The 15298-nt window shown below is 35.5% G+C and overlaps 1 protein-coding gene across 1 annotated transcript in view; it reads right to left on the bottom strand.

Moving 5' to 3' along the window:
- Nucleotides 1–15298, bottom strand: part of CNTNAP2 (contactin associated protein-like 2) — a 1033702-nt gene that overhangs the window by 709599 nt on the left and 308805 nt on the right. The window lies entirely within an intron of this gene.

Below are 15298 nucleotides of genomic sequence, written 5' to 3'. Positions count from 1 at the left end.
TAGATAAGATACAAATTTTCATTTATGTAATAGAAGTGCTGACAAATTGATATTTAAAAAAAAGAAAATAAATTAGGGGACACTAATGAATCTCTATGAATTATCACATACAACAGATTCACGGAAAAAAAACTATACTAACTAATCTCTATAATGCATTTGAACATTTTGCTTCCATTTTACTCAGTTATAAAGAAGATTAACTTGGTATTAGCATGTAAGATGTAAAAAACCAAAATCAGTCTTTGGTTTTCTAATGAAGAAAAAAGTTTTTAAAAAATCTCCTGTTGTTGTATGATATAACTTAGAATGTAGAGATATGGGTTTGGATTTTTCAAATATTTAATTAATGTACTATCCTTTGTTCTAGTTTTTGTAAGGCATTTCAACAGATGGGAGAAATACGTAGCTTAAATTACTAACTTACTTTACAGGTACAACTAAAAAAAGCCGTAGCCTACACCAGTAAGCTTGACTAATCTTTTTAAACACATGCATTGCAGCACAAGCTCTATTGCAAGTGGAAACACCCTCAATTTATGTATCTAGAAAATGTTAGATCACCATAGGTGGTCTAGACCATCACAGGTCTAAATACACATAAGGAGCATATTTAGTGACCAGCCACAACACACAGTTTTGAAACAATAACAAACCGGTGATTTGGCTGGACTGGATCATGTGAAGGTCAAAATAATCATACCTTCTAAAGAAGAACTTTATGAGGAAAAAAGGGATGTGAGTTAATCAAGTAATTTACAATGACATTCACTTAAAACGTGCAGTCTCATGTAATAAAAAATAAAATTACTTTCACAGTAATAGAAACTGAAGAACATAAATGCAGAAGAACATTAATTCAGGAGTCAGTACTTTGACATTTAACAAAATAAATAAGTTTCTTTTACAAACCTCTGAAGTAAAAAACGTTATGGGGAAAAGTAGAATTTATACAAGCACAAGCATGAGTAAAGGGCATCTACTCTGCACTGAATTAAAGGACAATTCCAGAGACTTTTAAGTTCACTACCACATTATTTAATGATGGAAGTTTGACAAGGTTAGATAAATGGTTTCAAACGTTGTTTATACCACAAAACAGAAAGATCAAATCCCTTCTCCCTCTGCTTTGGCTGTGGCCAGACAGTACACCTGGTCAGAAGCCTGAGCCAGGTGTTCCTCACATCACACCACTCAAGCAACACACCAGGGTTGCACACACCTCTCCCTAGGAGCAGGGATATGGGAGCAAAAGCCTACGTTTTAAGATCCTGGGTGCCAGGTTGCTATTATTTCAGTCAAAGTAGTAAAAAGTTAGAGCTCAAGAATAGAAGTGAGCAGCAGATTGCCCTAATTGCCAATTTTTGTCCTTGACATCATAATCACAGAAATACAGAACTATTTGACAAAGTTTTTCTCAAGTATTTCTTTATCTTCAGTCTATTTTCTGTAATTCGTAAAAATATGTTTTCAGCTTAAAAACTGACAGCAAACTTCTTGTGCTGTCATGTCACTTAGTGCCACCTAGCTTGAGACTTAAAGGCATTTATCGTTAGTCCTATTGTCTAGGTAAAAATGGAATGAAACATTTATAAGCAAAACAACATATAATCAGAAGATTTTAAAAATACCCAACAAAATCTCTTTGTAATATTTTCCTGTGCTTTTATTGCATGATATTTAAAGGAAAAAAACATATTCTTATCAGTAATGAGAGCTAAGGTTGAACGTGTAGCTTTGTTCAGTTTCCTAGGGGTTTTTCAGTATATTTTTTTAAACAACATTGTTAGGTTTATACAATTTTCTGCCACCCATAGCTTCAAACTGGGGTGAGGGGAAAAGTCTGCATCCTCATGGAAAAATATTAAAAAGACTTCGATACAAAAAATGGATGCTATTTATGCAATTTAATTTATAACTTAATAGAAGGGGAAGCTATTGTTCACTATATTCTAGAAAATAAAAGAAAATAAAAATAAGAGTATAAAAGAAAATAAAGAAAGAAAATAGCTATCATAAATCATAACAAATAAACTTTTTAAAAGTTTTTTTTTAAATGTAAGCAAAACCTTAATATCTGCAACAAAAATAAAGATGGATTTTAGGCAATATGCTCAAGAACAACAAGACAGCTGAAAGAAACCTCTTCAAATAGTGGAAGCTCATCAGAACTTCTAACCTTTTTCTGAGTCCAGTAGCTACTGAATTTTAATTTGACAGCTTTTATATTGGTGTTACTATAGAAGACACGCAAAAGAAATATGAAAAAACATTTTTTGAAAGAGTACTAGTTTCTAAATCATCATTCCCCTGTATGGCCTACCTTGCACTAACTCATACTCTTGGATTCGAAAAAATACAGCAGAGAAGTTTTACTTAGTTAAATATATATATATATATATATATATATATATATATAAAAATCCCACAGGGAGTATCACTCTGTATTTGCCACTGTGGTCACAATTTTTGCAGACAGTTGTGAATATATTTAATATGGTGTACATGTGCTTTTGCAGTATTAAATCTGAACCATCTGATTTCTTAATTTGGTTGGGATCAACAATATTGGGGTGGGAGCTAGAAAAAAACAAGACATAATTGATATAGTTTTCCTTCACTACTTTTTAGAACTGTTATCCTTTCCTATGCCTGTTTGGGACACCAACTAATAAGTTTAAAAAAAACCAAACCAAACCAAACAAAACAAACCAACCAACCATACAAAAAAAAAAAAATAAAAAACACCACAAACCCCATTCCCACTTTCTCATTTTTTAAAAACAGTAAACCTCCCAATCTTGCCTGCTCATTTAGGCTTAAAAAATATAGGAAATCCACCATAAATGTGTACGAATTATAGGGAAGGATTATATTTCAAATGAATAGACTTAAAAAAGATATTACATCTCTTTAATAACTCATGACTTTAGGTGCAACAGAACAAAAGTTAGAAGACTGCTTACATAAGCTAATATTTCTAGCCCTATATAAAAGCTGCACTAAATATATTGCACTCTTTAAACTTCCTTCAGAACATGAAATACTGTTATGCTACAGATTTAAGAGAAAAAAAATCCTTGGGAACCTTTGGTTCTTTCAGCAGTTTTAGTTATTTCCTGTGGAATCCAATTTTTTACTTACTAAAACCAGAATCATATATACCTTCCTGTTACTGAGATGTAATAGCTTTCCCATATAAGTCAATGCACTGTGCCCTGTTAATCAATTACAGAGTACACTTTCCTGTCAGCATCGTAGCAGCAAAGAAATAAACTCCCCTCTATACCATTTTTCTCAGTGATATATTAACATCCCAGCCAGCTTAGGTCCATTTAAATGTTAACTTTTTGAAGCAAAAAGACAATTCCCCTCCACCCTATTCTGTTTAGATCAAAGGAGCTGCTAGCTTTGTCATAGGTATGATGACATTTGCTACTCTGACTTCTCTATTGAGAGGGAAATACCAGTATATGTCCAACAGAAACAAGTTTCCTTGAGATACAAGTAATTAGATCAATGGAAGGAAGGTCACCTAATGTCATTAAATACAAACGCGAAACATCTGCAATCCACAATCTGTTAACTCCTCAAGACTTAATGATCATTGAAGCAAAAGAGTGCTGTGGCTTGCTCTGTTCTTACATGTTTTCTCAGGTACCCAGCTGTTGGAAACCAGGTAGCAAGTGAGATGGATCTCTTGTCCTTTCAAGTGCAGCCTCTCATATTTCTGGTGTTCATGCTCAACCAAACCAGGAAAGGGATATGTGCCCTTTCCTGTTTTACAGTCTATTTATAGCTTATTTTTATAGTCTAACCATCTGGATAAACTAAAAACGGGCTGTCTCCTACTTTGCCTGCAATTGCTTTAATTCCCACTTAGTTAGTCCATGAACTATTTGGGGAATATAGACCATGATTTTTGAAAGGACAGATGTTGATTGTAGCACAAAGCAGACCATATACACACAAACTCTCTTTTTAACCCCATAGGTTGTTAAAGCTTAATCCTCACTATACCAGCAACTTCAGTGATTTTTGATGGGCAAAGCAGAGTAAAAAACCTCGATGCTTCACTGCACAGAAGTCTGTTCAAATCCCTAGCATCCTGATCAATAAACAGGTCACCTGTAAAGCTGCTGACATCTCTTATCAAAGCAGTCTGAGTAGATGAAAAAGACAATCTGCAGTTGTATCTAGCAGTAGGTTTGAATGCATATAAACAACTATATATCTAAAAATATTAAGAAATGGGAACATTATACATTTATAGTCACAGGTGGTTTTTATTAATAATTTGAAGCTACATCAGAGGATCTCTCAGAAGCACTTGCAAAGATTATGTCAGCAAAGTAAAACGAGACCTGTGCAACAGTGGTCCTAAAAAAGAAAAATACTTGGATACTGATAGATTTCATCACATATAAGTGATCATGACTTATTAAGTAAGCATTTGAATAACAAAGGCTTTTACATCATTTTGGTCCAGCATGCACTGAGCAATATAACTGTAAAAAAACCCAAGCCTCAAATCCACAAACTCACCCCACCTGCTTTAAAATCTTCAGTCAAAATTTCATACGAAATGATAATCTAGGATAATAATTTTGTGAGGATAGTTCTAAGATGTGCCACCAATAACAACTTTACTAAAATAAAGCTCCATATGTGTATGTCAGAAATTAAGAACTTGAAAGCTGATCAAATTAGAGTCAAAAGGGCAAATGACTGCAATATCAATATTGTGTTCTGATTCCAAGGTAGCCGCAATGAATTGCTAGCAGAATATGAAATAGATGAGTCAATCTGTAGTAGCATTGAAAAAATATCTTAGCTAAGAAATATAGAAAGCCCTGGCTTTCTAACAAAAAGTCTTAACCATTTCTCTTTTACACTATACATATTTAAATATGTTTTAAATATATTTAAAATACAAACCACTAAAACTTAACTATTAACAGTATATCCACCTCATTAATTATACAAGAATGCCTATCAAGTATAGGGGGAAAAAAGTTAAAAGCTATTTTAATCTTTACTTGTAATGCAAAAGACTCCTGTTTTAAATATGAATTCTAATATAAATGTTGGGGAGCAAGGGATACAATCATATCATCTGGGTTTAATTTGTACTGTGTGCTAAATGTTAGTTATCCTAAACACATTTGGCTCCTCAAATTGAATATGTAATTTCTTTGTAGCGTGCTGAGGAGAAAGAATAAGCCACCAAGCACTTCTGAAAAGCAGTCATGAGATTGCAAGGGCACTCTAGAATGTGGATAAATACATATGGGAATTGGCATATCTCCAATGACAACCAACAGGAATATTAATATGGCTGGTTTGAATTGTAGTGTTTTAGTATGCTGAGACAGCCTTACTTTTCATATTACATAGGCAGGTTTTATAATCCGAAATGAATGCTAGAATCCATCGTTTAATTCACAAGACTGTGTCCCCCCAAAGAGTAGGAATAAATAAGCATAAGTTGCTAGAACATTTCACGCAGTGTTTCAAATGAACTTTTAAAATGATGCTAACCAAAAAGTGGGAGATACCTCAAAGCAGCTCATTGTCAATGAAAACCCCTTTAAAAATCGAACTTAGAAGCAGGTGTTATTGAGGATGGCCTGTCACAGGTTAATTTCAATGACAAGAAATGCAACCTTGGCCCTGTGCCACAAGCCTGTTGCTCAGTAGGATACACCTCTATCCAAACTTCAGATCATGAATGACAGGAACTCTGCTGGAGATGTCCTTTTCTAAGTTCCCAGAAGGGCCACTAATGAAAACAACACTCAGGGCAATGGCTGGAAAAATCCAGGGAGGATATAGCTTATGTTCCAGATTCTTATGTCAGCAAGGAATCAGTGAGAAGTTTATCAAAGACCTTCTTCTCTTATGGGGAAAGGAAATACACCTGGCAAGGAAGTATTAGCCAAATGTACAAGCCTTCTTTTTACACTTGAGGTGGTTCAACCAACCAACCTTTTGCCTTATGCATGTTCTATTGTCTTTTTCTTGGCTTGGAAGACAGTTTAAAGAAAATCCACCATATAATGCTACTTCCCTCTCAAGATAAAAATCTGACTGTACTCCTCAGCATGTTCCTTGGATGTCTTTATCTACTAGATAGGGATGGTGATTGGTAGAGTAGAAGCTTGATTTTTCACCCTCTTCTGTCCCACCTCTTCTCCATATTGCAGAAGTCTGCTCCTTCCCCACAACTGACATTTCACAGGACAGTCTTGACAGACTGCTAGAGAGCCAAGTTCACATTCAGCTTCATAGGCAAACAAGCCCAAGTGTCACTGAAGATTTTCTGTATCCCTAGATCTTAGCTGTAATCTTAAAGATTAGAGTGGCTCATATTGATCGCCTGGGATGCTTCATATTCCACTTCAAGTTGCCTACCATAATACAGTGTTGCTCAAAATGTAGCAGCTATTTTTGCCTCTCCTTCAAGGTGGTCTTCACACAATGCTTAGTGATTAAAATTACTTGTTTTGAGGTTTATTTCAAGCCTTTCTCTAGATCTCTATAAGGAAAAGAGCAAGTCTTAGGAAATGCTACTTTATGGCAGTTACTTTGCTCACAACAGAGAACAGGCCTGTTTCTTTGTTCCAGTTCTGATTCAGGAATTTGTCTCTGAATATGTTACCAGGGCCATTTCGAGAAGTACATTTGCATGCCCAGAGACAGACCATACTTACAAGATTTTCCTGAATCTTACCTGAACCTAAAGTTCTTACCTGAACTTTATTTCTGATACCTCTTAACCAGTTTTTAGAGTAGCCAGTGACTTATTAATCTGAAAGATCATGGTATGGCTACATGTTTTGACTCCTATAAATTAGTGTCCTATTCAATCCAAGAACCAGATTACTAATAAATAAGAAGACTCTCTTAGCTTGAGGAATTTTTAATAAAACTTTTTTAAGCACTCCTGGAATAAAATATAAAAACAATTTCATAGATGTGCAATGTACTATATGACTACTATCAAACATTTCTGGATACATTGCCGTCATCAAGTGACAACGTAATCCACAGTACTCTCTGTACTTCTGTCTTTAACCATTGAAATGAGAAAAGGTTTAAAATAAACATCATTACTAACTGTGATCTGCAATTTACCCAGGGACATTAGGATTTTTTTTTTAATTAAGCAGCCTCTTGAAATTAAAATTTATCAAAATTTCAACATTTTACAAAGGAAAAATAGAAAACTGTACCCAAAACTTGTGTAATTCAACTTTTCTGAAAATTGTTATTATTTAAATTCTGCATTTATGAAAATAGATATTTTCTTCAGTATTTTATATTTGGAAAGGAACACATAATTAAATGTGTGGCTTATTTTATTGTTTAGTAGAATGCCATTTTAAATTATTTAAAAAATATATTCTTTTTGTAGTGTCTAAGTAAGGTTACTAAGGCAACTGGTGCTGACTGTTGTTTGTGGTTTGGTTTTGGTTTTTTTATCAGAAGAGAGTAGACAGGAAGTTTTTGCATCAGTTGAAAACAACATCTTATCTAGATTGCTTTTGCTTTACTTTAGAGTCTGCAGAACCTCCCATAGTCCATTGACAATTTGACAAATGTTCCCACCCTTGCTACTGTGTCTTCTATGAACACATTTGTAAAGTGTTTTGCATGCTATGAAACTCAGAATTGTAGGAGAAACCTGCCATCTTTTTTGTTCATTTGGAAAAAACCTCAACTACTCAGGTCAATGGCACCAGGAACAATTAAAAGTCAGTCAGTCTGGTTTTCTGACTTTCATTAAACTGTCTTTAGTGCATAAGCAATAATAGACTATCAATCCTATGCAAAGTAAAACTCATTAATATTTCCATATTTTTGCATATCCAATCCTCAGGTGCCTCTGCAGTATTTAACCTTCTGACACGCAAATATACTACTTCACCTTTTCACTGCTGAAAGTACCTGAGCATTTTGAAGGATTTTACAGCAAACTGAGCTTCACCTTCAGTATCTTTACAGGTAGGTGTGATTTTTCACAGGCTGGTACTTATCTAAGTATGGAGAAGCCTGGAGTCATGACACAAAATTTTAGAGCAGAGAGCAGAGAAACCCACAATGATAAAGGAAAAGAATACTGGAATTCTTCACAATTTCTCTTGTCAGGTCTTACTTAAATTAAAATACACTTGCAAATTACCTAGCCTATGTTCTTCCTCAGTTAACTTTACATCAACAATTATCTTTTGTTTATTAGGTGGGGGGTTGGTTTTGTTTGGGTTCTTTTGGGGAGGGGGATTGTTTGTTTTTGTGGGGTTTTTTTTGTTAGTTTTTCAGGACCTAGAGATAAAACACTAATGCATAACAAATAGTTTTCTGAAGATTTTTATCAGTCAGCTTAATTTTTCATCATTGCTTTAGCAGGCTTCCATCTCTAAATTTAAGTTTTATCTTTAACAAAAACATAATATGTAATTTTTTCCTCATAGTGCTACTTATTTTAATGGTCTCTTTACTTTTACAAGTTTTATATCAACATAATTGTTCTGAGTTTAGGGATGTTAATCTAGGTTTTACCTAACTTAAGCAATATCAAAACAACCAATGAGGAACTTTAAAATTGCTGGACACTTCAACATAAAAGCATACTCACCAAACCCAAATGTTAATTCTCAAAACAATGTAATATAGGTACAGAAAAAAGAGATCTTTTAAACTTGGTGTGTAGAAAGAATATTTAAGTGTTTCACAAAATGAAGGTTCAAAATATTTTATTATCTCATGATGTTATCTACCTACCTACTATTGTTTGAGATGCTTGACAAAAGTCTCATAAAAAAGTTAATTCAGAGCAAAAGCTGCAGATTTCTGTCTGAAGGCCATACTAGAAATCTACACTTTCCCTATAATGGCTAGGGAGGAAACTGTTTCTAACAGGCAGACAAAATATTTAATGCCATGAAGGAAAGAAAGCACATCCCTGTAGCACTAAATCTGATGAGAAACTTGTTTAAACATGTCTTAAAATGGCCTTTTGTGGTCTCTTTGCAAACACGTGTTTCTTCTTCCCAACACCCCCCACGACAGGTTATCTCCCATGCAGGAATGTCCTGGGAAAGGTGTCCTGAGGTGTCCCCATTGGACCTTGTTAACCCCTTCCTGTGATTGGGTGTTCTGTAAGCCCCTTGAGACTTCTAATTGGTTACCCTGTGAATCCCCCTAAACCCTATAAATGTAACATCCCCAACAATAAACTCTCTCTTGCCTCCTCTCCACGCCGGTGTGCTGTCTCTGTGCCTGCCATGGGGCCACGTGGGTGCTGGGGGGAGGGGAGGGCACCTCTCCCCTCCAGGCTCGGGGCCTGAAAAACCCTGCGCTGGAGTTCCCTTCCCCTGCCCCTCAAGACGTCGGAATGGTTCTTCAGATGGAGATGGAACTAGAACTGGGCTCCCCCACGCTGTGGGTGGGGAAAGGGATCCAGACATCCCACATTTGGTTAGATGAGAAAAAAATAGAAACTAACAGGGAATGCAAAAAGCAGCAAAACATCATTTCTTAATTTGCACAGCAGAAAGTAAACATCACTTAAGCTTAAACTCGGGGTTTTATTCAAAGGCATTATTAATTCCATGTTTGTGCATTGTTGCTTACCTTCATATCCCCTTTGGAGAAAACAGATATGTCATTTATAGCAGAAGCTGCTTATCAGTTGCCTGCTGTTAGAAGTGATGACAGAAGCAAAAACCAAAAGGAGTGTGATCTATGAATTTAACCATATTATACTGACAGACTACTTTTTTTCCTGAGAGGAAAAGACAAATAAGGTGTTTCTTGCCTCTTCTACTTAAAGCTTTATTTTCCCCTCCAACTAAGTATAAAAGGAATGCTTTCTCAGTTCCTCTCAGTGATGCATGGGAGGATTAGCTCTGATTGCATTTTGCGAACTCTTTTGGTAAAGAGCACTCTTTCTCAAAGTATCAAGTGGCCACAAAAAATAAATCATCATAATACATTGACAAAAGCACCAAGGAAACATCCTGAAAAGGTATTTTTGCAGGTGAAAGAAATATTTTTGTGCTTGCATTAATGTAGGGTATATGTGGCATATGTTTAAGATCATGTTGGCCTTGATTAGATTTTCCAAAACCAGAAGATAAGCTTCCAAATTATGGTGATATCTTTTTGGAGTTTTATAGGGCAAAAATCTCATGTGAATTTTGATGAACAGAACTGTGGCTAGGAAAGGAAAAACAACAAAAGAATCTGAAGAACATTTGATAATATAAAAATGCGAACATAGTTTAGATTTCTGAACTTATCTCTTTATCACAGAGCAAGCTGTGCTACAACCAACCTGTGAGACACAGTATTCTCTCATAAACTCAAACCAACTGTGGAACACAGCTGTGAATTTTGGCACTAGAGGCCCAAATCTCTTACACTAATACCTTGAAAAAATCATATGTAAATCAGAGCAGGCTAACAAGTATTTTCATATACTGGTACAAAAATCTGCAAGTTGATTCCAGTAAGTGTTCAGCATCCTTAAGTGTACAAGTCAGCTCAGGACAGTAGTTCCATAGAACACACATTTTGTGGATTTTTTATTCCCCAAGGTCTGAAGTACCTAGCATTTAATAATTAAAGATAGAATCCTTACTTTTTTCCCTAGAGGCTAAAGAAGATATCACACTTCTATGATACAAACAAAAATATTTGCATAAATTTGCATATCTGAAGATGAATAGAGCATTTTTCTTTATGATAGACTTACAAGTCAGACAGATGAGAATGTTTGACTCACAGCTGTACAGTATTTAGAGGACTCCTTTTCTGACACAGGGCAGGGCAACTGACATCACAAGCAAACTCCTCACCAGTCTGCTTAGATTCCTGGTTTTATAGAAGGAGTAAATCTTCAGAGTAAAGTCAATATTTCAACTAAGTGATTTAATCTTATCAGAAGAAAACTGCAAACATTTTTAAAAATGTGTATGAATGATAGGTCAAGTCTTTTCTAACTGAGGATAGCTAAAGTGAGAAATCAGTCAGAAGTGCAATCTCCATTTTTGAGATGCCAATCAGTTTTTAATTCCAGATAACGTGGTGTGCTCAAACTCTAGATGTTAGTTCTACATTCAGTTGAGACAATAAAATCTTGGAGGGGTGGGTCAAGATATATTTATATAAAATTATTATGAGGAGATACAGATTTGGAGTGTTGCAGGTCCTTCTATGTTTTTTTTTTTAAAAGGGAATGAAGTTGCAACGCAAAAAAAGCCTATGTCAGCTTTTATTAATCCTTAGCATGAGAAGTAATATCAACTACTGCACGAGCAGATAACTTTAAGTATGGTTCAAATGCATAAACCACTGCACTTATCAGGAAAATACATATTCAAATTTTAGAATAGTTCAGATTTTTTTAAAAAGAAGGAATATTAATGAATGACGTGGGACTCAGCTGTAGTTAGAATTTTACAAAGCAAGTTACCATGTGTTCTACTTCTTATTTGGTACTTTTTCTTTCATTTTTAAGGAGGAAAAAGTAGTTACACATCTAGCATGCATGAAGATTTTTATCATTTTGCTCGAACGCGACATAAGGGAGAAAAATATGATAAGCAATCATTATATAGTGGTGTCTAGATTTTGTGTTAATAGGACGACACCTAATCAAAAAGGCACAACAAGATCCACTAATATTTCACAGAATACCTGAGCAAGTCATGATGTTAAATAAAACATTGAGATAAACACAAGATACATAGAAAGACCAAATATTTTGAGATCCATGCTCAGTTTAGACTTTCTGGTTGTGTTTCCTCTCTTGAAGCAGTACTGTTGTGGGAAAAGGCTCTCTCATAAGCTTCTCTGCCCTAAGAAAACCACAAGTGATGCACCTTAGGAACCTGTTTTAGATTCCTAAAATTTATCAAGTACACCATGATTAAATATTTTTTTCTTCTTTCCCTGCCCCTCCACCCTCTAAAGCAAAAGTGTGTCTGTGTTGTCCTGTTCAAAAAACTCAGACTGTATCAACATTTCCAAAGAGCTACTTAAATGAAAAATCATTTCTGACCAGACTATAAGGTGCAAGTCAAACGACATGGACTGCCTGTATTAATCAGTGTTGATGATTCAGATCTCAACAGTTCTGTCATACTAGCAAAGATTGAAAAGAATTAATGGAAAGATGGTGCAGCACTTCTCCTACATCCAGCCTTTGCATTGCCCCAGGCAAAATTCACTTGCTTTTTGCCATCTGTAGTAAAACAGCTTATATCTTACTAATGCTCATCTGGTGCATTACTGGGACAAGCAGAAGAAAGCTTTGGTTAGAAAAAGAAGAGAAAAAAAAATGCCAAGTATGAAAACCAGTTCTGAACTTATTGTGGATCAAAACAATTTTTAAAGGGCTAATCAAGTATAGGGTTAGTGACCAGTATCCCCTTTCATTGTGAAGACTAGCTATTACAATTCCAGGTAGGTTCATATGATCCCAAAGGGCTTGGCTTTATTTTGCTTTTTTTTTTTAAGCAAAAAAAACCCCAGCAAGTGTCATTACAATGGCTGAAGTGTTATTTCCAAACCTGTTTTATTTTAATGTTCTATGGAAATCCAAGCCAATATGTTTTACAACAGCCTTAGCTGTCCAGCTTATCCTGCTGTTCACATAGCATTTTTGAATATAAATTGTTGGGTTTTTCTAATTATCAAATGCAAATAGCATTGACAACAGCATCGTCTATTATTGTATCCTTATTATCATGCACGGGTACAACTGAGGCATTTTTAAGGCCAAGAGTACTTGATAATTATGCTTGGTAAAACCTTATTATTACTACATGTTTAACATGTCATCCAAAGAACACAGTACAGTTAAATTAGCACATCTGAAAAATGAAGGTGTAACAATTATAGCCCATTCTCTTCGATTTGAATCAGATAGTTGAATATTAAGTTCCTAACATTACAGTTTACTACCTTTGTCTGGATAACGAACTCCTATTATGTTCAAAGTGAAGGATGTCTCCTGTAAATATATTTAAAAGTCTGTATACACACATATATATGGCAAATGCACCTATAGGACTTTAGAGTGGTACCAGCTGCAGTTGCCCAGGTCTTGGCAGGGGCCTGCTGCCTCTGTGGCCAGAAAAACACTGGCAGAACACTGCCCAGATGTGAAGGATGAGGTGAAAAGGGTGAGAAATGGCCCTGCAAGCCCCAAGGGGAGAGCAGGAAGAGGGGCAGGAAGGGCTCCAGCCACCAGATTCCTCTGGAGAGCCCTCACTGGAGCACATGGGTTTTACCCAAGGGAGCTGTGGCCTATGAAGAAGAGCCCATGTTGGAGCAGGGGAATGGAGTGAGAGGCCAGGAGGAGCAGAGAGATCAACAGCCCCCATTCCCCACCTCCCTGTGGTGCTCAAAGGGGAGTTAAAGGGGTCAGGAGTGAAAGAGTGAAGTTAAGCATTGGGAAAAAAAAAAGGGGTTGAAATCGGGGAGATGTTTTACACTGTTTGGTTTGGTATTTTGCATTTATTTTGCACATATTTTAATTGGTAGTAAAATAAATTCATTTTCCCCAGTCACAAATGTTTTGCCCATGAGGCAATTAGCAAGTGATCTCCTTGTCTTTATCTTGACCCACAACCATCTTCATCTTATTTTCTCCCCAGCTGGCCAGGGTTAACTCACTACACTGCTAATCAGATATCAGAGAGCTGTCTGCATTGCTTGTGAAAGACACCACACAAGTTCACACAAAAAAAGTTGACTGAATATAGTGTAAAAGCTGTAAATGTTTGGGGTTTTTTGTTTTGTTTTCGGGTTTTTGTTTTTACAGATCCATTTGAGGACAATTAAAGAAGACCAACCCAATTTGTAAGTTGAATTCTACATAGCTAAAACATGAAGTAAAAAGCTTCAAGTTTTAACTCCCCATTCTCAGTATAATATTCACTCCCAGAAAAAAGTTGTGAAGGTCTAGCTTTCATCTGTCCTTGACACAGTCTCTTGAGGTCCCACTGAAATGAAACACGTGGATCTAATGGAAGGTGTCCCTGTCCATGGCAGAGAGGTTGGAGCTAGATGATCATTAAGGTCCCTTCCAACCCAAACCATTCAATAATTCTATGATTCAGACATTGTTCCTTCTCTATAAAAGATATGGGAAAAGATACTAAGTGAACACAATTTTGCTGTTCTTTCAGTAAACAAAGAACACTGACAAGATTTGAGCTTAGCTCAGTTCTCCTCTAATGAGAACAGAAGAGCTGCCTAAGTCCTCTGACAGGAAAGGAAAGACAGCACCAGGACACTATGAACATCTTTTAATTTGCCTGCTTTTAGACAGCAAGTCTTTCAATTTGAGCTAGGGCTGCAAATTCAGTATCCAACACCATTTGCCAAAACCAATGGCTGAATTGGAGGATTCGCTATTAATTTCTGTGGCAACTTGTAGTGTGAACTTTTCATACTAAGTATGATAACTATCCCAAATTCACACACTGTTCTGCATCTCAAGCAACCACTTCAAATTGCCACTCCTGGCATACATGCATCAGCAGCAACAACACACGTTGATCAAAGCAGTATGATTTATCTTCACATCTACATATTCAAAAGTGTGCAGGAAACTTTAAACATATTGTGTTGTCAATCATCATAAACAGAGAGGTAATTTGGCTTATATTTGGACCTCTAACAGGATTTGAAATTTTTCATCAAACCTCAAATGCACTGAAGACACTGTGCCTTGTCCTTTTAAAGATGAGTAGATTACACAGAATAATTCAGGGTAAGAAGTAGTAAAATAAAGATCACCATCCAACTATGAATGAAGAACAACTAGTCAGGATAAGGAAAATCTGCTATAATAAAATTTATAAGATCATATGTCAAATAAAGTACTGCCTTTCAAGCTTATTTTTTCTCTTCCACTTCTGAATCCATAAATGATATGTCTAATAATCTATAATTAAGATCTTTAGTTCACAGAAAAACAAAGTGAAAAGATATTGAAAACAAATAGGAAATAATCAGTATAAATTAAATTCAAATTAAAAAGACAATGAAAAAAGGTTAAACTGATTTATGTCATTAACCTCCAGTTTTTCTCAAAAAATGCTCCTGAAATTTAAAAAAACCCCTGAATTTGTATCTATTAATAGCTTCCTGAATTTAAAAAAAAAAAAACCAATAAAATCAAGTACTTATTGCTTCTGTTCACTTTATTTTCGGGATTAATTTCATTAAGTCACCCTTAATTTAATTTACAAAGTTAACTTTTATACTCAACGCAGTTTGC

This window comes from Lepidothrix coronata, unplaced genomic scaffold, assembly GCF_001604755.1.
Source record: "Lepidothrix coronata isolate B3197 unplaced genomic scaffold, Lepidothrix_coronata-1.0 Scaffold3, whole genome shotgun sequence".
Classification (NCBI taxonomy): Eukaryota; Metazoa; Chordata; class Aves; order Passeriformes; family Pipridae; genus Lepidothrix; species Lepidothrix coronata.
Note: the sequence above shows the minus strand (reverse complement) of the source record. Positions and strands in the feature narration are given on the sequence as shown.